Below are 26,675 nucleotides of genomic sequence, written 5' to 3'. Positions count from 1 at the left end.
AATTGCTTGAAGGACCTTCACACGGAACAGTATAAAGTAGACAGCATGTAAATGTATAATATGCTTATTAAAAGCAACATGATCACGAGAAAATCGCAGAAAGTAGACTATTGGATCAGTTATCTCCCTACCTCCCTGTTCGTACTCGATGTTTTTCCCATAACTTTGGAACTATGATAAGACATTCTGCAGTTCTTACATCTAAAATTTTATTCTACTTCCCATTCCTTTTGTCTGTACAATATCTTTGCAATTTCTGAATTGGGATGTAGTTTAATGATGTATTGAGTGGAAGAAAAAATCAGGAGCATGAGTGTTATCGCTTGCTGATTTCTTTTCCCTACTTCCATAAAGAGAATATGCGGCCCCACTTGTACATAGCTGTCTGTCAAACTGCAACCACCATTGAATGAATCAGCCTTTGAGAGTCTTATTTAATCATCGTCTTAGATAGACTTGGACATATTTTGTTTATAATATTAGTTTATGTTTATATAGAATAAAACAAGAATCTAAAACACTGTCGTACAATACATCTGGAAATATGTAGGTTTTCTTTAAGAATAATAAAAAAGCATTGGCTCTTCTAAACAAAAGACAATATAAACACAAAAACTTGAAATACAATTTTCTTCCGATATGATTATATCTCTTTAAATGAAGCCAAGTTCTCGAAAGTATAACTGTTATAGCTGCAAGTAAATGTCAGCACATTGGCAACATACCAACCGTCCGTCTTTTTCTGGAATGGAATATGGAGGAGACTAGAGTGTAAATGCAATGCCTCAGTGGCCGTAAATAAGCATTGCTATTAAGTGGTCCGTATTAAATTCTGTTTAAAATACATTGATAAAATTGATAGTGTATGAAAAATGGCTTGAATAGTGTCGTTATATCGCGTTACTTAAAAACATTCTGTCCACAGGAGAGATATCTTGTTACTTATTATGCACACGACCAAATCACATGTAAATGTGTGTCTGGTGTAGTAAATTTATCTCACTGAACAGTTCAGTCATTGAAAAATGAAAAGGCTGAATCAGTTGCAAGCATTCACGTTCAATATAATATCGGGCATTCAGTCTGTTGTAATAAATTCGAATATTTGAAATTTAATTGACTTACATCGTAATTCAAACATAAAATATTTTGCTTTTACATCATTTTAGCTTTGGGTTCTATGCTTCCAAAAGATTGACGCATATATTATATTACTTGCTATTTCGGTAAATATTCCATGTCAGTTTTTAAGAATGTACTGTAGGACTTTTTGGGACAAAATATCGATTTTAAACTTCTTACAAAAACTTTGCCAGAGAATGTGGGCAAATAACTATCATGTGAATTATCATAATGAGACCATACAGTTACACTAATTATACCCCTAACATATTTGGTAGCAAACGATTGCTTAGTGCCCGTTATGGAACTCCCGTGTCAAAGGCGATATATCTCTTCCTAAGTTCAATTAATTGAAAGACTGAGTGGTTACAACTTGATAGAAATCTCTGGAAATACGTTTCCTTAAGCATTAGTTTCAGACAGGCTTAGTTTCAAAGCCAAGCATTAAAATAAATTTGAATGTTCATACCATTTCTTGTTCGGCGATGATTTAAAATTCAGATAGGATTGGCGTAACTTTATTATTGAATTGCCTTTCTCTTAAATTTGAATAATTACTTACGAAATCAACACTTCCGGATAATGTGATTATATTTTCAGGATACTCGTGATCATTATTGTTACACAGGAGTTTCGAATAATGTTTCCGTCTTTTTAAAAGGAGAACGATGTCAACATGTTTTAATTAAACCAGTAAGATTTATGTGTGAAGCAAGAAGGAAGGTTTAATCCTATTTAGCATGAATAAAGTTTTAGCAAACCTCATAATTTTTCTCACTTTGACACTGTAACACAATCAAGGAAATTAATAACAAAACAATTGCAGACCCAGTCTGAATGGTAATGGAATCTGCAACCCCCTCATGCTCCTGGCACAGTCTGCAGCGGAATTCTAATTTTGTAATTTGTAATGTTGAAATACTTTGAAAAATAGATTAGTTTGTCAAAATGTGTCTGGTTTCACTACGTTACATATATCAGAAACGAATTACAGAACTAGTACACCTTACGTATGATCAGTAAAGTATATACATATCAAACATTTTTGCCTCAGCTTTATTCAGATTCTACCTAGTATGCAACACATCATAAAACAATTAAAACATGTATTTTCTCTTTTACTTTTAACAAACTCTGTAAAACAGCTTGAAGAAAGTGGCGAAAAGGTTTCTTGTAATCAGTAGGAGTGCTGAAATGTCGAATAACTATGTTAAACGTCGTTTTCAGGAATTTTAAGTATTGTTTATTTTCATTTCTCAAAGGGGGAAAATTTTCGAGTATGTTTTAAATACGAGACAGTACGGGACAAAACCGGAAAACATATATTGATTAACTACAATGTCGGTTAATATGTTGTTCGCTTACAAACAGTTGTTCGAACTTAGTGTTACGGTTTGTAATTCTCCTTTTTACAGATCAATCATGTCAGTTTCATGAAAGTCATTATGTACATCTGCTTACAATAATTGTTTCCCTTAGATACGATTGCAAATGGCAGTCTGGCATAATACGTTTGGCAGACCAATAGAAAAAAATAAGTGAATCAACGAAAAGAAAAACTTGCATATTGTTTTTTTTTTAATTTTAAGACTGTCACCTTTCCATTTGTCCACAATATACAATATTTCACAGTTTGTCATTACCAAATGAACATAATGACTTCCGTGAAACAGACATGATTATTCTATAAAAAAAGATATAATGAACCGTAAACTGAACGTCTAACAATTATAAGTAAACGAACAACATGTTTACCAACAATCTCTGTCCAATACATGTTTAAACATTTTGTCCCGTTCTTTCCTGAACAGCAAATATTCTCATGGAGTTCTCCCCCTTTAAAAAATCCATTTGTAAAGAAATAAAATAAACAATTTTCAAAATGTCTGAAAACGAGTTAGTCGAAATTTCAACACACGTACATTGTTGCAAATGCATCAAGACGAAGACTTGCAACATTTCTTTGCAAATGGTGATATTTTAAAGGCGCTACACTGTCCAGAAGGGTGACCCCTAAATGTGGCCCCTTTTCGGGAATTCAAGAATCCAACAGTAAATTGAAAATTGCTTTTTAGAATATTGTACTTATTTTATATGCTGTGCAATTTTCATGTAAAACATTTTTTTCTTTCTGTGATTTGGTGATGTTCAAATTTCAAAACGTCAAATATCCATCGAATCCTTAAGATAGTTTATGATTAGAGATTTCATGTATGCTTGCTTTAATCTTGAATTGTGTTCAGGATAAATATCATGCTGTGCTTGGAAATACCTGTAGCATATTTTGCTGGCTAAAAATGTATTTAATTTTAAAGCAAAACAAAATTATACCTTCAACGTATGTAACGGTGCTTGAGGACACATGAAAGTACAGAAAACAAAACATCTTTGTCAGTGTGAATGATAAAGTGTCCGCATTAATAGTCACATTAATAGAAAATATAATACTGTGAAATCATTAAATTTTGTAGGGAACTGATTTTCATAGCTTTCGTGATTGAGTAAAATAAGAAAAATAGAAACTCCACATGACAAAAGCGAAAACGTTGCAGGCTCGGTTTGACTGAGCCTGTTCATGGACGGTAGTGGAAATGGATGCTACTGTCTACATCCTCTAGCCCCAGGTTGTACATGCTATAAGTACAAAAACAATCCGCAGATGTGTTCATACGACGGTGCACATGGAACTTTCAATGATACACTAGCGTGTAATTCCATGAAAAGCGGCGTATACATCCCATGTTAAAATAATGTGTTTGTCCTAAACGAGATAACAATGGGCAGAACTAAACAACTGTAAGTTAGAAAGGGGATCTCAGGTTATGAAGCCTGCATATCACAGGAACTGCCAAAAGACAACACCACGGTGTAATTATACGGTACTCAAAGCAATGAAAGCGGAAATATTGGAACCACCCAGACTGAAAGGATCAAGCTGAGAAACGTATAACACGACATAAAAGTCGTGCTGAACGATCTGAGAAGATCGAAATATAACAGCCCTGATTGAATGTACGGGGAGACTTTCAAAACCAAGAAATTAAATCGAAATGAAAAAGTAAAGTTCCTATTCAATTGATATTTAAAAAGTTTTAAACCCCTTAAAATAATCGTTCCTGCCAAGATCACACAATTTCGTGCCCACGAAATTCGATCGAAATTCAATGATTTCACAATAAATTCTATACATAAAAGACCTTCCTGCACATCTTATACTAACGTGATTAATACATTCCAGGTATCAATTTACAAGAAAATTACATAACTTGTGTGTGATTAATGTGTTACTCTAGGCCAATTCTCCAGGTAATTCCAGCACAGTATACATTTCTTTAGTCAAGATATTTTGATTCCTCATAGACAGCCTATTACCTTCTAACAGACGGCTTTGTCTTAAGGTATGCAATACACAATAGAAGATGTAGTATCTTGCCAGTTTCAATAAATCAAAGCGGTTTCTTACGAGAATACGTAAAGCTTCCGTCTATCCTTTACATTAAAGCGCAATAATATGTTTGCCAAAAGTTCACTCACCTTAGTAGATTTTACATTGTTAAAGTTTTGCAATGCGCTTCTTTAAATCTTCTTGTATATATACTAACCGAAACCCCTCGTCATTTTTGACGAAACCTTTTATAACTCTCACTGTACTTAATACAATTTCTTAAGATAGATATGTTCTTTAAACCAATATAATATTTTCATCAGAATCAAATCATGCGAAAACATCGATTTCAATCATGTTACGATCATTATCCGGTTTTAAAATGTCACCAAAATATACAATGTTGATTAAAGTAGTGCTTTTATATATATGTGAGAATTTCAAAAATGTTCTGTTAGTGATGTGAAATACAAATGTATATAGACAAAGATACCGAGGGAGCGTTAGATTTTTCGTTAAGTGTAATTAGATCAACATGTTACAGGTGAAGTATTATATTTGACCAACTTTGTAGGGTATTCAACAGTTACTCATTTGTGAAGTTCAACGTAAAACTGCTTTCTGTAAAAGCTGATTATAATGTAACGAAATGCTGTAGAAATGTTTTTAAAAAGAAATATTTTGTGACGTTTTTTTACCCTTCAGCTTCCAAACATAAAATCACGTGTGACATAAAAGTATCAACTCTACCAACGTCTCTTGGTTTACCAGATATCAACAGTGTGTCACTTTTACCTAAAATGTAATCATCTGATGATCTCCAAGTATTACAGCGTTAATTTCAAGCAATTCGTTTTGTTTCTCTGGAGAAATTATTCAAAAAAGGATCTTTTGTCTTCGGTTGTTTCTTGCCGGTGATTTGTGGGGAACATGTAAACACGATTACATTATCCAGTTGACGTACCACTCAACTTCTACTGCATTACCGATTACAACAGTGAAATCTAGTGTTTGGATGGTGTCTAGCGAAACTTACTGCCACGTTTATGCTTTGTTACATAATGACAAGATGATCAATGGTATCCTAGTAACAATTGCCTCTCATCCTTGTAACGCTCAAATATGGATACTAACATTGGTTGTAGTTTCAGAAGCCTTGAAGCTGTTATGGTCAAATGTATCATGTTCTGAAATAGCACTTGCACCAAAGGCGTATTTAAAATCAGAATTACATTTGTTTCTTGAATTTATCATTATATTTGAACAAATTTGTTTTTGATTTATATAATTGCTGTACAAAACCAAATGCTCGTGTGCGCAAATAGCAACAAGTACCGCCATCAGCAGCAGGGGCACTTGGGAAGGCTCTTGTTAAAATGTTTTTGTACTCTTTTGAAATATAATAATAATTATTGAAATGATATAAGTACTCTTCATCAGCTGCAATTAATATTGATTGTGCATTTATATCTGCTCATTCTAGTTGTCCTTTCATGAAGGAAATATGAAAACGGTGTACACTTTCTTAGCGATTAATGGTTGTTAAGAAGTGAAAGTCATTCACTTTGCATCACTTGCCTCCCACTGCTATAGTTTAAGAATCTCGCGTCGGTTATAGACTTATCTAAAAGAAGCCGTCTAGATGGCTTACGGATGATGAGGCTACTACCCGGCCATCCGCACTAGCCTGAAATAATCCATGGAGAGGCACATAGGGTCCTTCTCAAGCATCAAAGGCTGGGAAGTCGTCATATAAACAACAATTGAGTCGATGTAACTTTAATCCCACTTTCCTCACCAAAAACTCCTATAAAACTGTGCAGCTAAATACATAGAGGATATTTGTTTGTTTTGAGTGGGTATGGAATATATCTCACTGAGAAGTGACAAAAATTTCAAATATTTTCATGAGCGCGTAGCGCGAGTGAAAATGTGAAGATTTTCTCACTTTGAGGTGAGATATATTCCATATTCAATCAAAACAAACAAATTTTCTTTTTATTTGATGCCTAATTACGTTGAGATATGCATTTTGCAACAAATTTTAATCTCAGCGCGGGAAACAGACGCGCGTAAACGAACATGACGTCAGGCGTGTTGTGACGTTAGAAAGATGCACACGACATAAAGTTCCATTTTGTTTTATTTTTTGTTGCATAACGTTATGAAGTTCTCATTAAGAAAAATAATTTGATTCGAGAAATATACTAAAAAGAACAAAGTGCGACTACAATTTTCATCCTGTTTTAAGTCAATAATTGAAAATTTATACACAATGTACAAGAAGATCGGCAAAGTTATATCATTTACAGTGCGTGATATGCAGTGAGTGATATGGATTATATCTCACTGATAGAACAAAGTATTTCATCAGTTAGCATAAAATAAATTATTATCATGTGTGCGTGACAGAGAAACGCATCTTAATATAGACCAATGTTAGTTTATCTGACGTATGTTTAATTGTCTCCTCATCAAGCATGAAACATTGTATCAATACTGGTCTGTATCATCTCTAGGATGACTGTTTTGGTAAAATAGTCTTTGTGACAAAGTTAAAATGTTAGTCAATAATCTTCTATTTGTCTAAAATAAGAAGCAAATATATATCATCATTCAAGCCTTTGATATTTGTCTTTGTGTTTTTTTGTAAAGCTTTAAATGGAAAAGAAAGGATAACATAAACTTCGTAACTACACATACGTGTAAAGTTAGCTATCCGTCCATGTAAATGTTATTGACATAGCTCATTGACACCAGCAATATGTGTTGTAAACTGTCTGTGTCGTCATTCTGGTGTTTCGATTGTTTCCAGAAGGGGTAATGCTTGCCTTGGTGTAAGCATGTTGCATGACATTGTAATGAGTATTTTCTCTACAGAAATGACACTGTATAATAGCGGCAGCAGAAGTATGTGTAATGTTTTGGATAAGACATTGCTCCCATGTATGATAAACTGAAACTTCATAAGCAGAAATAAAACTTATTAAACAGGTTTGTGCATGTATTGGCGGTCCCAGATATGATTTTAATACTTTCTTATAACATTGTGCATGTATTGGCGGTCTCAGATATGATTTTAATATTTTCTTATAACATAAGCAAAATGAACAGATCTAAAAACTTAGAATATTAAACAAAAGACTAAATAGCCTAGTGATAGAGCGTCTGCTTCGAGTGCGGGATGGCGTTGGTTCGATCCCCGGAAGTGTCATACCAAAGACGTAAAAAGGGTACCGGTAGCTTCCTTGTTTGGCTTCTAGCATTAAAATGAAAACTGGCTTTTCTTCTCTTTTACCCTGGTGGTGATGGATACCATAAAGAATAAAGTGGCGAGAGTGATTAATATAAGTTAACTTGTAGAACTTGCTTAACAATCGACCTAAAATAAATTACACGTAGTATACTTTAAAGGAAAGATATATTTTCAATCGAAAATTATATGTCACTTCATGCCTGACGTATATCCTCAATGGCCTTTATTCTGTTGTAAAGGTATGTCATATTCAAGTTTTAATCTTGCTGATGGCTTGTAGATATTGCAAGAACATGTTTAATCATGTCACACAAAATCATGTTTAGCTTTATTTTTGGCAGCTTTACAGATTTTTGACAGTGGACGAAAACCAAAAGTGCACCTCCGGGCATTATTTCTGGTATTAACATTTACCTGTTTAGAACCATCGGCCCTCCATAAGTCAGTTAGGTGGATTCCTCGCGTAAATAATTCTACAGCCGTAGCAAGGTTTATAAGCCACATCGGCGATAGGGTAAGTGATTTTAAGTCAATAACCTTAAGCACCCGGCCACGGAAGCCCCGTTTTGAGCTCGCGTGTTAAATTGACAACTTTCAGTCACGAATGACAGCACAAACTCGTACCAGGGAAATTTCTGTCGCAAACATCAACTTTAATATTATAATAGCTTTTTTATGCCCCCGAAGGGAGGCATATAGTTTTTGAACCGTCGGTCTGTCGGTCTGTCGGTCTGTCAGTCTGTCGGTCTGTCCGCATTTTTCGTGTCCGGTCCATATCTTTGTCATCGATGGATGGATTTTCAAATAACTTGGCATGAATGTGTACCACAGTAAGACGACGTGTCGCGCGCAAGACCCAGGTCCGTAGCTCAAAGGTCAAGGTCACACTTAGACATTAAAGGTTATTGCATTGATGGGCGTGTCCGGTCCATATCTTTGTCATCAATGGATGGATTTTCAAATAACTTGGCACGAATCTGTACCACAGTAAGACGATGTGTCGCGCGCAAGACCCAGGTCCGTAGCTCAAAGGTCAAGGTCACACTTAGACATTAAGGGATAGTGCATTGATGGGCGTGTCCGGTCCATATCTTTGTCATCGATGGATGGATTTTCAAATTACTTGGCATGAATGTGTACCACAGTAAGACGACGTGTCGCGCGCAAGACCCAGGTCCGTATCTCAAAGGTCAAGGTCACACTTAGACATTAAGGGATAGTGCATTGATGGGCGTGTCCGGTCCATACCTTTGTCATCGATGGATGGATTTTCAAATAACTTGGCATGAATGTGTACCACAGTAAGACGACGTGTCATGCGCAAGACCCAGGTCCGTAGCTCAAAGGTCAAGGTCACACTTAGATGTTAAAGGTCTTTTTTCATGATAGTGCATTGATGGGCGTCTCCGGTCCATATCTTTGTCATTCATGCATGGATTTTAAAATAACTACGCATAAATGTGTGACACAGTAAGACGACGTGTCGCGCGCAAGACCCAGCTCCGTAGGTCAAAGGTCCTAAACTCGAACATCGGCCATAACTATTCATTTAAAGTGCCATCGGGGGCATGTGTCATCCTATGGAGACAGCTCTTGTTTATATTAGGGTAGCCGATGCCAAACTTTTTTAAGAGTCACTCAATAGTGTTCAACAAATTTTAGCAATTTTAATATCCCCTTAACCTACTTGAGTGTATATTACAGATTCATTAACCAAACTTGACATAAAAATGATTGCTTGGCGATGATATATGACTAAAAGCCGGTATGTATCTAATTAAACAAGTGTGTACAAATATTGACAAGAGGTTAAATCAATAAATGCAGTTAATGTTATTGCTTATATCGGCATTTCCTCAATCCATACGAACTTTGTGAAAAAAGGACGATAAATTCTCTGTTTCAAGCATCAGGTCCTCTAAATAATTTTCCTGTTTTAATAACTAAAACATAAATATGCTTTAGTGCGAGTTTTTCTCATGTTGTAAGAATATGTGCTATAAATGTAAAGATAAAACATAGCTTAAAACAATGATTTAATTAGATTTTGAAATTTGCAACACAGTTCCTGATAATGGACAATAAAAGCTAAATCGACATCAATCACTTCTATCGCTATCTTCTTGCAAACGTTATTTGTTTATTTCATAATTGTGCAGTGTGCCATAATCATAATAGCCCCAGGTTACCAGAATGTCAATACGTTCTGACGTTGACGTCATGAAGCAGCGTCATTATTGTAAGTGGAACAGTGCCGAATCATTTTCAGATCGATTGTCAAATAATGATTGCATTGCCGATGAAAGAAAAAGGCAAATGATGCACCCTAATTTGTGAAAAAATAGGTAAAACGGAAACATAAACATAAAAGGTCAATAAACGGCTTGTGTGTGCCTTCTAGGCATAATGGCACACCTAGTTTCATAATGGCAAGAAGGCACATCAAAGCCATATATTAATCTCTTATTAAGCCAATATCTGAGAAAATTTCAACATAATTTTTATTATGTTGTGTTTGTTAGGTTTCTATTGCACTGCCATAAAATTAAATTTGTATAGTTGTAAGATGGTTACATAATGATAATTCCCATCACGAATCGTGACGGTTTGTTTGATTTTATGCTTTTTTATTCGGTATTTATAAAGTTTGTTAAATAATGACGAATCTGATTAGAAATATGACAAAGAATACAACTTGGTAAACACTTTTTGACCTTATTTCAAATTATATAATGATTTCAAGAATGGAAAAAGTAAGCGTCTAACATATACACTACACCTCAGAAGCCTCCCTTAAAAGGTTTTTTTTTTTTGTAATCGTAATTTGTTATTTCCATTTTTGAAAAAAACTTTAAACTGTGGTTAAAGTTGCTCATAATTCTTCTCTTTTTTTTTTTTTTTCTTTTTTTTTTTTTTTTTCTTTTTTTTAATTGAAGTATTGGGCAATTTTATAGACATTTTGCCGCAATTTTTTTCTTTTTTATTTTGCTCAAAGATGTAGAAAATAGTCAGTTTCTTTTCATCATGTAGCGCGCTATATATACCACTTGTTCAATACAATGTTAGGAAATGTGAGACTGGTGGTGTGTGCGTCGCTTATGTCAGATCATTACTGGTATAAAACTGTATAAATGGATTCTGAGAATATAAAAATCGAAACATAAACCGTTGTTGGTCCCATCCCATTCGTGGTGCCAATAAATTACATCTCCCATTTGTAAACATTCTCTGACTTGTAATAAAACAACAATCAGTTACTGTAACATATTAATCAACAAATACGGATTTCTTCTATATTTTATACTATCTGCTTGTTTTTATTGTTTCAAGACTTTGCGATTTATTTCCTAAATAGAAAGACATATTAAGTGATCACACTTGTTTACTGACAATCACAAAGATAACATATATTTGATAGGTTTCCGTCTGCGATGTATAGTAACTTAATTATGTGTTGCTTCTGTGATTATAAATTCGACCTTAGATCTTGTCAACTCATTACATAAGTATTTTCTATCCGTCTTCTAATAATTGTTATGTCTGCATATTTCCTAGAGAGGCAACTTGTTCTGATAACTTAATAACTTAAAGATGCCATCAATCACGGGATTTTCTTGTTGAACAAGTTTGTGATATAATTCTGTTCTAGCAATGAAATAGCGTGGAGTGTTATTCTGTTATTGCTGAGTGACTTAATCGGATATTCAAATATTCCTGATAGGTTCATGTCCATTGAATAGATAAGGACGTGAAGGATTACAGACAACAATCAGTAGCTAAGGAGATTCCGCAGTAATTCCATAATAGTTCTAGATACGATTCAGGTTTTGTAACAAATAACTTTATTGTGACAGTCTGAGATAGGAAAACAATTTTGATCTGCTTTCACTTAGGAAGATGTTGACCTTTCTTGATATTAGGTTAGATCGTGTTTGTTGAACTTTTGTATGTTTGTCAGTTGTCAAGGGTATAAATTTGCATTGTCTTGCCATCGTTGTCTCGGAATTCTAACACAAGACGGCTCTAGCAAGTACAGTGTAATTGACAGACCAGCTCATTAAGGGAAAACAGCGGAAGTATCTGTACTAATTTTATGACATTAACGACAGTAAAGTATTGAATGTTTATGATCAAACATTTACATGTACATGTAATAATTGTTTTTTGTTTTCCATTGTTCTAGAAAAGAGATTTCTATTTTCACCGTGAAATAATTCGAATGATTACTACACGCTGTAGTATAATGCTGTTTTTTTTGTTTTGGTTTGGTTTTTAAAGAACATTTTCTAAGTACATGTGTATGAACGGCGACTACATAAACGAAGATGCGAGTTACGGCATGCGTGTTGTGTAACTGTTACATCGTTGAAGGTTAGGTTAACTTAAACTTACATTACTTTAGCAATTACTGACAAAGACTTTCAATGGCTAGTGTTACTTGAGTTAACAGCGTTCACATTTTATAGCTAAATGTATGAAACCCTGTCGTTACGTACGTTGTTATTGATCGTTCTAAAAGCATTTGAGAAATCCTATTGAACACGTCGCAGAATGACTTAGCTCAGACAAAAACAATCAAGAGATAAGGAAGACAATGTCATTTTTACCTGTGCAAATTTTATATCCATGATGACACAAGAAGTAAGATCTTGATGGAGTTATTTTAAAGAACATTTTCAAGATTAATTGTATTTCTGGACGTATTTTATTGATAGCCTTTCTAATGGAATATAGAGAATTGTTTTTACAGAAAAGAAACTTTCACTGGTTTTACGAGATTTTAGTATCCTCATGCAAAGTTTTCGAAGGTTACATTATACTAATTCAGTTACCTCTTTATTTTATATTAAATCCTTAGACCTCATTCTCAATACTACAGAGCATGTTAATTATAAGATAACCATATAGAATCAGTAAGTATAACATATCTTCTTACCAACAATTAGAATGTGACATGTTATATACAAAACAAATCTGCTTTGAAAACGTAACACACGCTGAAAGTGTCCCCATAAAAAATGCTGTTTAGCAATTATGTATATGCATCATTCGCTGAATAAATTAAACTACAACCTTGAAATTCACAATTATAATGGTCCAGATCTGTTCTCAATACAGTCAGCAAAAAAATAACACTAAGCCCAACATGTAACTGCCACATCATTGAATGACAGATTATACCATATTTTGTCAACAGAATGGAATTGTATTTCGGATTACTTCATATGTAACACTCAGCAGTCACTTCTTGTTTGGTGCGAACAGTCCTCTCGGAGAAATATATATAGGGAAGTAAACTATATAATATAAAGTTTACAACTGTATACATCTCAATCGGTATGTATACCAGTACTCGCAAAGGGAGAATACTCTAGGAAACTGTTTCATTTTCAAAAAGGAAACAGCAACAGTATGTGAAAATTATCGGGATTTGTGGGCCGTGCACATCTCGTACATTTAGTGTTAGGAAAATACGATTTAGAGCCGAGGTTTATATGGTTACCCTAAATGCATAGTAATTTGAAGCATTTCGCTAAATTCTTCCGTCCTAGTCGAGTCTAGACTTTTCAGATCTGAGTAAATACTTAGTAGTGTCTAGTCAGGTTTTTTTTTCAGAAAACAAAGAATTTATCATTATCGCGGAGTAGCCAGTGCTTTTACGCTTCTAGTCTAGGAAAATGCGCATTTGTTTTATATAGTAAGTGTCTCTTGACTTGATGTATGCGTTAACAAATTCAGTCCTCTTGAATTTGCGAAAAAGTGTTTGTTTGTACTGAAAACTGTCTATAGAAGCCATCGATAATCCATATATGTGGCTTCTCCAGTAGCATGTTATTATATTCCGATTCCAGAAACTTGCCTGGTTCCAGCCAGATGTATAGGACCCATTCACGGGACTCTTATCCAAATGTTAGTAAATTTTAGTAGGAGGAGCGGGGTTGAACAACTGGTTTAGTATTCAGACAGTGTTACCACTTGGCCATTGCGTCCATGTTTTGCGAAAGATGGTAAACATTAACTTAAAACTCGTGCTAAAGTGGTCACAAGGTCATCCTTGAACCACGGTTAATTACAAAACTGAGTGTGGGTGCATTGCTGTCATCAGACAGATGCTAAAGTATTTTAAAATTTGCTCAAAACTCAATCCTAGGTATCAACAAAGCGAGTACAAAACAGTGAAAACTTTCTCTGTGTACTAGTAACACAGGAACATGTTTTTCTGACAGCGTAAAGGACTCACTTCTAAACAGGAATTATTCTTTGGGATTATGAATTCCGTTAAATGCGTCCTAGTTACACTTGAGCCTGTGTAAGGATTGTTTAACTTTTCATTACATGTCATGAACAATCTTAATCAAACTGAGTCTGCTATTTCTTGGCTTAGTGCATTCCATCCTTCCTATGGTTCTTCGACCTTCTTATAGCTATTATCAAATGAATCGGCTACCAGGTCTCTGCATACATATCTTATAATGTAATTGCTTTCTTACAGTTAGGAAAGTAGAGCTAGTTCAGAAGTTTGTTTTACTGCAAAGAAAAGTAATCATGTTAACTATATAAATCGACTCTGTGATGATAATGTACATACACTAGTCTTGGTGAGGATATGAATTTCTTTTGATATTTGTAAACGGTTAAATCGTATTGATTTAATTGATATATTTTGTCGTAGTAATATTTAGTTTTAACATTTCTTTGTAATGTGCCGAACGACTTCCTTCAGTATTGCGTTGTAAATAAAACATATTTATTTTACATTTATTTATTAAGGCTATAAAACGCATAATTTTAAGAAAATTAAGAAGTTTTATATTGTTTCCATGCCTGGCAAAAATATGGAGTCACATTATAGTAATAAAATAACAGCGTTAGCAATGAATACAAAAACAGTCACAAAATTTGGCACATACTTCATCGTATTTTGAAGTCTGTTGGAATACACTGGTCATTCCACAATGACATTACATGACAGTTCTCATGCAAGACGACTCGAAAAACAAATCATATCATTGACTTTTTGCTTTGATAAATTGTAAGATTGGAGGTATTTACACGCTACGAAATTTAAGTATTATTACTGCATCGCTTGACTAGAGTTTAACCCGGATAGGACAATACGTTTACAAATTATTAACGGTAAATTTGAATTAACTTAATTGTCTAAACTTTAAATAATAGAATTATTGATAAAGTAGATCTTCTATCTATGTCTTCAGGTAATGGATTTAACTTCAGTTCGTATAGAATTCTTTTGAGGAAATATGCATATTTGAAAGATACGTTATTACATCAGTTATGGATTTCGTGCATGCTTGTGAATGGTACTAAAAGGAATATGTACATTTTTCCTTCCATTAACTTAACATACAAAGGATTTCAGTTACGTTTATAAAGGATTGTTCAACAGGATATGAATATATTTAAGAGGTAAACTTTTTAGCCTCATTTATATAGCTCTTTTTACTGAAACGTTTACAGTTCAAGTTAGTTTCACAGTTTAACTGCATATGTAAATTTCTATGTTTTTTTTTTCTCGCTTTTACCCAATGTCTGCATATCAACCTTAACATTGAAGAATATATATATGTGACAGAGCATGAGATTTTGGGTCCAAATGCAATTTTGGTCAAAAATGGGGTTTTGGGCTAATCTGACAGACTGACCCGTTCTGAGTAAAAATCTTCAATTTGACAACAAAAATCAGTTGTTGTCATGGAGATATTACCACTTTTCGGACACCATGTTTTTGTCTAACTGTATCAAAAATGAGGCAGTATATCTTAATAATGACACCATATTTAAATATATCAAAATAAAATACATGATAAAATAACAAAAGCAACATGCAATTAATGGAATATATTTCTTTTTGTCTCTTTCTTTCATGTAGTATAAAAATATTTATGTTCTAAAAATCGTTTCTATAGCAACACTGTTGTTTAACCTCTTTTTTAACAGGCTCTTGATGGATCTAGCAATAAATTACATAGAACGTGAAATAAATACACAATTAACTTTTTCTAGTGTGCAAACAGTTTACAGACAACTGTTTTATGACATTCTTTTGAACAATATACAGAATTTATTTGATATCAAATTAGACAACATCCCAAAAACTAGGACATTAATCTTATTATTATAGACACCTTATCTATTAAACAGTAAGAAAGAAAATCAGGCAAGAAGATATAATTATTAGACTGTTATTATCAACTGTGAGTTTGCTAAAATTTCAAAAGACTTAGATATATTGATCAGTGAATCATTACCATGGCAACGATGTGGTATTTTCTTACAAAAATACTAACATTACCATGGCAACAATGTGGTATTTTCTTACAAAAATACTAACATTTTTGGCAATTTCTTTGTAATAAGTTGAATATTGGAAGTGTTTTTCCATATATTTACATCAAAAGCTGTCTGTTTTCTTATTTAAAAGTAAGAGAGTAGACATCATTCCATGAAAATTAATGTAATATGGTTTGAGAAATACATAATTTTCAGATACACCTCTCTCAGTTACAACTATTGCCATTTTAAGGCAGGCTTGTGTAATAACATAGTGCTTTGTTGATGCAATTATTACATATGAAAATAAATTCACTAACATAATACAGCTTAACATATAAAACATATAAACAAGAAAGATGTTGTTTACATATGATGATATCCAAAATAATTTAAAAGTTAAATTAATGTTACCATGGCAACAGTGCACTATTTTCTTAAAATAGTAGTTTTTTGTAAATTTTCCAGAAATAATCAGAACATTCATTTAGCATCTATTCAGTATACATTTGTTTTACACCACAAATGGTCAATTATGATCATTTATAAAAAATAAACACCATTTTATGTAATATAACTTGTCTTTGAGAACTACATATTTTCCTGATATGCCTACTTGCATTACAGCTCTGCCATTTTATGGCAGATTTGTGGTATAAAATGTTTTGTTGATGGTTACACATAAAAGATATTTTCTTGCAGAACATAGTCTGATTAGCAGAATATAAACAAGACACATGCTGTTTACATAATCAAACAAATCTAAATTTAAGTCAAATTTGTGTTACCATGGCAACTCACAATGTTTTGCAAAAAAATTAGCTATTTCTGCAAAGGTCATGTCATGTAAAAATATCTTTTAACACAATTATTAACATGATAAATTCTTGAAATAAAATATATTATATTTAGCCAGTAACAAATATTTTCTGCTATATTGGTAGTTTTCTGCCATTTCTGGAAAAATCCTTCCTACACTCACACTGGCAAGCCAAGGCAGTTTTTATTGTAAAAAAGTTTCCTCCAAAGGTTGTGCTTTAACGTCACACATGTTGTAGTTTTGAAACAACTAGGATTCATTCAGCAGACATGTCTTAGTATTTCATGCATGCAGTTTTGGAAAATTTATAAGTTAAATTCTGTATTGTTAGAACAATTAGGATAGTGCTTCTCAAACAACTTCACAGCTGTCATGACATCAAAACACTACTTTTACCCAATATTTCTCACAGTTGACTAAGTTTTACTTTTTCTTGAAACACATTTGTAATTTGAACTAGAATTTTTAACTTTTTTAGGTCATGAGGGCAGGAAACATGACCTTATTTGTGCAATATGGAGTTATTTGCTCATATCAGTATCTGTGACATGCATTCTATTCCACAGGCATGATTTCAGCTGGATGATCAGTAGAACATATTAATTCCTTCTGTTTCATTCCCATTTACATATTGATAGTTCTTTCATCACTGCAAAAGAAAAATTCATCAACATTAGAACTTCATTTTAATAAGATTAGTATATTAGGTTACAGAATATAAGACTGTAAAGCATCTTTTTAAGCTTAAGAGAGTCTTTTTGTTAAAAGCTGAATGAAAGCAGATTGATAAGTATAAACTCATCCAAGAATCTTACAGTATTCATGCAGAAAAAGTTTTTTTCAAGAATACATAAACTAGCTAAGATTCCTACAGACTAGACATACAATTCATGCAATCAAACTTAATGTAAACACAAATACTGTAAAAAATAATTTTGAAAATATGAAAAAATACATACATGGTATATTCAATTATTGTATGTCATTACTTATTCACTTCTTAATATATTACACATTTGTTGAATTGGTCTATAATCAAAATCATTTCTCTTAAAATGTTATGAATGAAATAGATCATTTATGTTTATGCTACTTTAATGTCTTTATCTTTCTTAGAATAGCAGTATAGTAACTGTAAAAATGTATGAAGAAATTTACAAACCCCCATAAAATTAGCTTGTGTATAGACCTTCCTGGAAAATCATTTCACTGTTTAAGGTCATTGCATCAAGCCAAACAATCCTCAGTGGTTGATCTGTAAAATGAAAAAAATACTCAAAAAGGCTGAAATGCAAGATAAAAATGCCCTGGGCAGTTAGCTCAGTACATATTTAGCACAAATACTTCTAAAAAAAGAGTAATAGGTTTGAATTCCTGGCAAGGCTTTCAAAACAAAATGTATCTAAAGTTTATTTATTTTACTAAGTGGTTTTTAGTCACTTGCCAAGAACAGTACAAAATGGTGAGGAATCCAGAAATAATGGCCAAGTGAACAGTATGCAAATTTAACATGAAAAGCTTTGGAAAAAACTGTCTCTTTCCAAGTTAAAACAATATCTATGCCTTGTAGAAGTTTTATGTATGGACTGATTTGACATACATGTAAGAAATTAGTGGTTGAAGCTGACAATAAATGTGTTTCAACTATATCTAATCAGTCACTTTCATGGCATGGCTGTATTTATAAAATGATCAGGGCTTTAACTTTAATATGTAACTAAACATTATGACTGGCTGTTGTAATTTTGTCTGGCACCAGAGTCACAAGGTTTTCATGTAATTGTCTTGCATACTGATTCTACTGAATACTTCTTGTAATTGTCTTGCATACAGATTCTACTGAATAAGAGTCAAAACCGATTTAAAAAGAGTTAAATTCATGGCAAATTTAGTAAATAGAATATAGTCTACAATATATTGACACTTGTAAATAAAATGTGAACTGCGCTAAATCTACCTCGAATCTGTCATTAGTGTCAAATCCGGGCTATTTTTGGAAAGATATCGGACAAAACTGTCGATATGAACTCAAATAATATTTTTAACACTACATATCGCTTAAATACTTACTTACCTTGAGATTCAATAACTGTCATTCTTTATACAATCGAAATAAATCATCAAATAATTGTTTTTGGTAGTTTCATTTTCTCCGCGAACTTCAATGTTTACAAATGGCGTGTCGATTCAAAGGGCGATAAATTATCAATCATTTAAAATTTTTAAAGAAACGGAATTGCAAAACACGGAAAGTTTATAAATGTCACTTCATTTTTTTCTTGTGGCAAGGTAGAGTATTATTGAAAACAAGAAATGCATTAATTGCCGCGAACACGTGGTAACGTCCACCATTTTTTGTGACGTAACTTTAATCGATGTTTTCTCAAATGACGTAACGCCGAATTTGGACCCAAAATGTCATGGTGCGTCACATATTATTTTTTGCAAAAATAACATGTTATACCCTAGGGATTTCTTTACTGAATCGTTTCAAAATAACCAACATTTCACATAATGTATCGATCATTAAACAGTAAAATAAGCAGGAAGCATAATGTCTTGATCCAAACTAGTTGAGGTCGTTGGTCAATGAAAACTTGATTATGGAGTGTTTCATAAAACTTTATTCTTTTTTCACTTATATGTATTGCTGCTGTAGTATATTTGTTCAAACAAACATCTTTTGTCATCCCATTTCCCAGTTAAATCGCGAAAAAAATCTTATTTTTTGACGTGAAGCTGAACGGTTTTTAGTCATATTTTGAGGTAACATAATACTTTTTTTCCTGAATCTATCTGGACTAATTCACAGATTTTATCAAGACAGAAAAGATGTCATTTTATTCTCCCTAACGTTTTTGATATCATGATCAATAAATCTGGTAAAATTATTGCCTTTTCAAATTGGTATAACGATGTAAGAAAAATTATACAATATCTGAACCAGAAACATGTTTCTTTTCAAAAATATTATGACATTCAGTGTGACAATAATTTAGCAGACATATGAGCATGAGAAAAATTATAGGAAATTTACCAATATAAAATCCTGAAATATCCTGTGACTGTTTGTGAATAAGTATTATAACTTAATTGTTGTAGAAAAGTGAACATCAAATACTTGTCGAACTCATTAACCTAAAAACTAATATGGGCGTTTTTTTTATGTTCGATCTAACTTAAACAATGACCTCCTGAATATGGAGAATCATATTTACCTATCATATAGAGAATTCTTGTTTATGTTATGTCAATATTTTAATACGGAAACTTGCCAAATTTTATGACAATATAACGTACGTGTGCTTATCAAGTCAATTGTACAATGTTAAGTGACTATTGTTTGCACAGTAGCATTTATTAATACCCTTCCAAGGAGAAGTTACTATGTTGAACTATTTATTGACTTCGCTGACAGAGATATAAACCTTAATCAGTATTAAGATGTTAAAGTCTGCATGTGTTAATGATATAAAATAAAACAAAAAAGAATAAATAAATAAAAGAAAACAGCATTTTAGTCAAATTTAGTAATGCTGGAGATGAAATACTTTACCAGACTCGACGTTTCCGTTAAACAAACACGATATATGATTCATATAACTCCAGTTATACCCTTTAAAATATAATGAGCAAAGGTTAACGACCCTTTTAACGTACCTTGACTTGCCAAATTGCACGATACATTTACGATGTTTTGTTAGTTCGTGTCATATACGGTATAGTCACAGGTGAGGCATTTTGCGGAGAATTAACGATCATAAAATCTGACTTGTTGTAAAACATATCTCGCTATTATAAATAACGAACTACATAGTACCTGTTTAGAAGAAATCTCTGTCGAAATACAAGAACATGATCATAAAATTGTTGATCTTCCCACCATAATGTAACAGACAAATAAATCACTACACGCATCTGTTAAATTCATCTTTTCTCAAAGAAGTTCCTACTTCACTACACATTGTGAAAATCATTTCGTATCTTATTAATATATGGCAACTGAGGCTAAGTGTTCATAACATATTGTGCGCCGCAGATACTGTATGCAACAGACAGAAATATAATATTATAGGATGTTTAAAAAGGGATTTCGTAATGGCCAAAAACTGCTTTTGTTTTGTGAATGTATACTGGATGACTAATAATATATAAGATATAAAATAAGATCTGTAAGTTTATCGTTTTGGAGAATATGACGCAACTAAGCAAAATAATAGCAGACTAGGTTTGAAATCATTTAAGTTCTGTCATGTGTACTACCTTAAATGTCACTTTGGCACTTTGGTCTTAATTGAAGAAAAAACATATAATGAAATCAAGAACTTTATTAAATTGGAGTGTTTTGCTAAATGACGTCATGAAAATATTCATGACGTCTTCGGAGATGTCACCATTTCTATGGAATTCCAAACTGCCTGGCAGTTAGAATCGTTAATTTTGCTGTACTGTGAAATTTCATTTAACTGGAAAACAGGAAGTGATCTTATCAGCATCCAAGTGCCCCGGTAGTTATCTTACTAGCATATTAGAAGTGAAAGTGACTACCTTGGAGCTCTTGGATATTACAACCGTGATCGACCTCAAAATATCCTAGGCTCGGGTACCTAAGATGCGGTATTTTATGCACAATAAAGTAGATGTCTAATCTCTTTCATAATAAGTCAGGTGATATGCCAATATTAAACGGTTAACAAATAATATTATGAGACATGTACATGTATAAATAGTCTAAAAGATCTGCAATACCTATAATTGTAATGAGGGCCAGCATAACGGAATATCAGTAAGTTTTTCAACGATCGTAAGTTATAATTGAGACAACAGAAATATATTCTAGGCTCTAACTGACTCATATACCAAACAGAAGACTAAGTGTACATGCTTAAATAAAAACACTCCTCTGTTAACATTATAATGCTGATATATTTCATTAAGCATCTCTATTACACTTATACAGTCAAGACGTTACGGCACTTAACATTAATCGTATGAAAGAGAACGATGTCAGTCACCGAAATTGTGACGTCATGTACTGTTTTAAACGTAACATGTTAACGCTGTGTCATAATTACCATGAATTTGTCGTAAGGGTACACCTTATCATTGCTCTGTGGCCATATTCGAGTGTATATCAGCACTTCGAGGAAGGTTCACCCCTGTAGTATAGAGTAAACATAATATTACTCAAAGGGTGGTTAAGGTCGCTGACTCAAATCACTTACTCCTCACTGATATGGGTTCGAGCCGCACTCAGGGCGTTGAATTCTTCATGTGAGGCATCCAGCTGGCTTAAGGAAGGTCGATGGTTCTACCCAGGTGCCCACCGGTGATGAAATAATGCATGGATGGGCACCTTGGGTCTTCCTCCACCATCAAAGCTGGAATGTCGCCATGTGACCTATAATTTGTGTGGGTCCGACGTTAAACCCAACAAAATAAATAAATAAATAAATAAATAATATTACACAAACACACTAGCTGTCAATAAAGCCAACTACTTTCAACATTATTTACTCTGACAGTAACATTTAGACCGTAATTATAACTATAAATTTATGTTCTGTTGTTTCCTGAGAAATCCGCCGTAAACAACGTTTACACTTTACGAAACAGACGACAGTAATATAATGTTTGCATGACAGAGAACTGTAAAAGATGAATTGATAGAAATCTCTGGTAATAGATCTTCTATGATTAAAAAGGTTAATTAGATAAAGTAAATTTGAATGAGAAATAAACAGCCGACAATAAAGCTTGTTCTCGTTTTGTCACGTAGTTACGTAGTTTTGCATGTACGAAATATAAACGACCCCTAACCATAATCAGGGTTGCAATTTCACGCGATTTTATTAAGAATGTATATTGAACTTCTCAATATACAATGCAAATATATAATAAGAAATGTATGAGTAAAACCCGGTTATGTGTGTGTGTTTCGCGTCTTTTTTAACATTGTTTCAGTCATATAAATGCTGTATACTACTGCTGGAATATTATTCTATTTTATGCTGTATTTATAAATTACAGGGAAGTAGACATTTTCGTGCGTGTCAAGTCACAAAGATTGTTAGTAGAAATTAAAATAAAAACGGGCAAGGAAAATTTGTTCGTAATTTAAAAGATAAAAATAGGGATGAAGAGCAAGGTGATTGTAGAGAAGATAAATAACTGCATTACAGAAGATGCACGTGACGTCAATGTGGTAGTTACAAGTAAAGAACTATAACGTTTGTCGGATATCTCTAAAGGTCAAAAAGACATATCATCAGTATCTCTTAACAATTGTTGATATAGGCATTAGAAAACCCATGTTCATTTTCTCCTTCCAGTAAATGCTACGATCACACAGTTCTTATTATAATCGAACTATCTCGTTGCGTACGTGATTATAAGTCGTATTAAAAACGTCCAAAAAACTAAAAAAATAATGAGATACTTAAGTTTGTAGATAATAAAAGTGATAGGGGAGGAGTAAAATGTGTTATCAACTGGAAAGTCTGTGGATATGTGATTGCTCTTTTCCCAACAATAGTAAAACCAGACAATGACTTGGAGGACAGATGAGCTGTCTGTATTCCATGATTACAAAGTCATATGTTGCTTTTCCATGTGGATCAAATAAACCTTTCAAGTTGTAAACTTTTACCTCGGAATACGGTCTCTTATGTCATCTGAAATGTATAGGATTATTTCTGCTAGTTCCGTTGCTGATACTCATTCAGATAGCAGAAGGAATTACAGATGCTGTCAAAAAAAATACATGTGTCATTATCTGCCTGATTTTTTTCGGTACAAATAGATCTTTACGAATTACATATATTTATTTCTACAAAACTTTCAAAATGTTAAAAGTGATTTGAAATATCTCAATGGAAATATCTGAATCATTTTGTCATAAAGTACGTTTAGATAAATAAAAACAAATAGTATTTTTAAGCTCTACATTGATATAATTCTTTATACGTATGTTAGTTATACAATTTTTGCAATACGACCATGACCTTGACGTTAACTTTTAGAGAATGTTATTGCCAATGATGGCAAGAAATGGTCAGATACAAAACAACTGAATTATTTGTGTATGTTAAGCATTTTCTCACCAAATGACATGAGAGCATAGACCCATTAAGGACCATGGTTTACGGTGAATCTCGTTAGTTTTCTGTCAGTTGCAGTTTGTATAACTTGGTTTGTGACGAATTTAAGCTTTACGTATATTTACTTCGCGGCTGGATTAATTATACATCTGAAATACATGGTAATAGCTCAAAATTTAAAAGAAGTAGATACGCAATAAGAGATAGAGTAGAGTAGACCAATGCTTCATTACGCTTTTGGCCGTCATAATTAAAATCCAAGTACTGTACGTTCTAATTTATTAAGTTAAATGAGGAAAACACACCATGCGTCAAACAATTATTAAAAAGAGTTCATAGGACATGTTGTCTGCTCCATACGACTTTGCAAACATTATGTTACACGTGGCACTTTCAAACTTCGTGCCAGAATTCTCTGTAAAATTAATATAATTACACAATGGAATCACTGAATCATGGTTAATTGTATTCGCTACCTCACAAGTGAATCATATTGCACAATTAAAGGTGTGGGTAATTATTATGACTGAAATATCTGCTGTTGATCTATTTGGATGTTTACGCAACTAAATGCATGGTTACATAAGCACAATAATAAACAACTGCACTGGCTAATTAATGTACAACTGATCTTCGTCCTGTATAGATTTATAGCTGGTAGATTCAGTATGAATTCCTATGTTTAACCGACAGCTGGAGAAACGGAATTATAGGTCGTATAACTCTTTATTTTAACCTTACCCATGCCAAATTTCTAAAATGAACTGGTTCATCATTCAATTTGGGCAATACCATTTATTATTTGAAAGGGTGTTCACTAAATATTTACTGACTGAATAGCGAACAGTGCAGACCATGATCAGACTGCACGGATGTGTAGGTTGATTTTGGTCTGCACTGGCCGCAAAGGCATACTGAATGGTAAGCTATACATAAATGCTATATATATTTTTGTGATCGTAATATTACAACAAGAAGAAGTTGCTCCCCTTCGAAAGTGTGTCTAAGAATGCCGCACGGGTACGGCTCAAATATTTGTTTTTATATTACGGAACTGTAATTGGTCAGTTTGAAACATGTATTCTGATCTTTTTTTTTTCATTGGGTTCCAGACTCAGTTCATAAAGTAGGAGTCAAGAATTATTATTTGAGCCCACATTTAAATATTGAAATTTCGATTATTTAAGAACACTTGCTAAATACTTGAACATTCAAAAGAATTTTTTTCCTTTTTCGAAATGAAATGTGATCGTCTGTCAAGTCCTTACACTTGTTTATCATTAAAATCTCTCTATGGTTGTTTAAATTAATATAAGTGCAAGGACTGTCTTTCATGATTGTTACAATTGTACTTCTGTTATGACAACACATATCTTGCAGTGAAACTGAAACTGTTGATCTTTAAGTTTGTTTCCATAAGCTGATGAAAACATGTTTTACCCACTGGTAGATTTTGCATGAAATTCTATCAAAAGAAAACGTAAAACAAACACGGTAGTGGTTATAAAAGCATATCAAAGAAAACTGACTCATGTACATGTAGTTTTGCACATGCTATACATGCTTTACCTGCTATACATGATTTTGAAATCTCGAATACATAATTATATTGTACAACTACATGTCTGTTATAATTATGAGACTATAACAAAAAAACACACACACACACACAAAAGCGTTCATTAACTGTTACAATAGGAATATCATAAAGTTTGACCTTGACTTACAGAAAAAACAATTAGATTTCGATAAAAAGATAGAGGGTATTTAAACGCTACGAAACTTAAGTGCATTGATGGTTCCGGTTGACTAGAGTTTAACCCCAAGCGCACAATATGTTGACAATTTATTAATGGTACATTTGAATCAATTAATTATCTTGATTTTTAACAAAAGTCATTAATTATAAAGGAATGCCGGTGTCAGTGTCCTCGATTTAGTATTTGCTAAAGAGTTTATAAGACAGGTTTGATTTGTACTATGGATTTGGCTTTAATTCATAATGAAATAATGTATTTGAGAAATGCGTGAATACTTCAATTACTTCAACTGAATGAATATGATACGGATTTTAGTTTATATAGTGTAATGTGATGATATTTTAGATAGTACGGATTTCACTTCAAAGGTTCACTTTTATAATCTCGGGATGCTAATGTTGTTATACCTGTGAAGGATAATTTATAGGATATGAACATATTAAGAGGTAATGATTTCACTTCAGTGAACGTAAGGTGTGCGGTAGGACTCCTTGGGTAAACCTGCTGGCTCAGAATCACTTTTTCGTCACCGCTGTCGGTTCGAACCCTTGCTTTAACTGGTTTTCGTCCGTCTAACCTCTGACTACTTTAAGATAGTCATGCCTAATATAAGTTTCAAATAACGTTATTGAATATAGTTTACTTGCCAAATATTATTACAAAATGCTATACTCTCTTAAAGTCAGCTGAACAGTAGTGTGTGCTAAATGTTTACCAACCGTAAGTGAAGGTATCATTTATTACCTTGCATTACCATGCAGTGCTACAATATATTCGTATTTACATGTAAACTTGCATATCTAATTTCATTTTTGGTTTAATAATTGAATGTGTGAAGTAACTGTTGAAACGGTACTTACAATAAATAAAAAGGAATAGTTTACTTCTTGCTAGTTATAATCGTGTTCTATTTATATCGTATATATAATGAGCAAAGGTT

The 26,675-nt window shown here is 33.0% G+C and overlaps 1 protein-coding gene across 11 annotated transcripts in view; it reads left to right on the top strand.

The window, feature by feature from the left end:
* LOC123547145 (5-hydroxytryptamine receptor 4-like) overlaps nt 1-26,675 on the top strand; it is a 325,172-nt gene that overhangs the window by 183,048 nt on the left and 115,449 nt on the right. For 2 of the 11 annotated variants that reach the window (XM_045334008.2, XM_045334013.2), the window contains exon 1: nt 14,930-15,191. The exons of 8 other annotated variants lie outside the window; for them this stretch is intronic. The gene's annotated coding sequence lies outside the window, so the exon portion shown is untranslated. Of the gene's footprint in view, nt 1-14,929; nt 15,192-26,009; nt 26,182-26,675 lie in introns of those variants that run through there. One more of the 11 variants, XM_045334011.2, reaches the window with a different exon arrangement.

This window comes from Mercenaria mercenaria, chromosome 9, assembly GCF_021730395.1.
Source record: "Mercenaria mercenaria strain notata chromosome 9, MADL_Memer_1, whole genome shotgun sequence".
NCBI lineage: Eukaryota > Metazoa > Mollusca > Bivalvia > Venerida > Veneridae > Mercenaria > Mercenaria mercenaria.
This window is presented reverse-complemented; position numbering and strand designations above follow the sequence as displayed.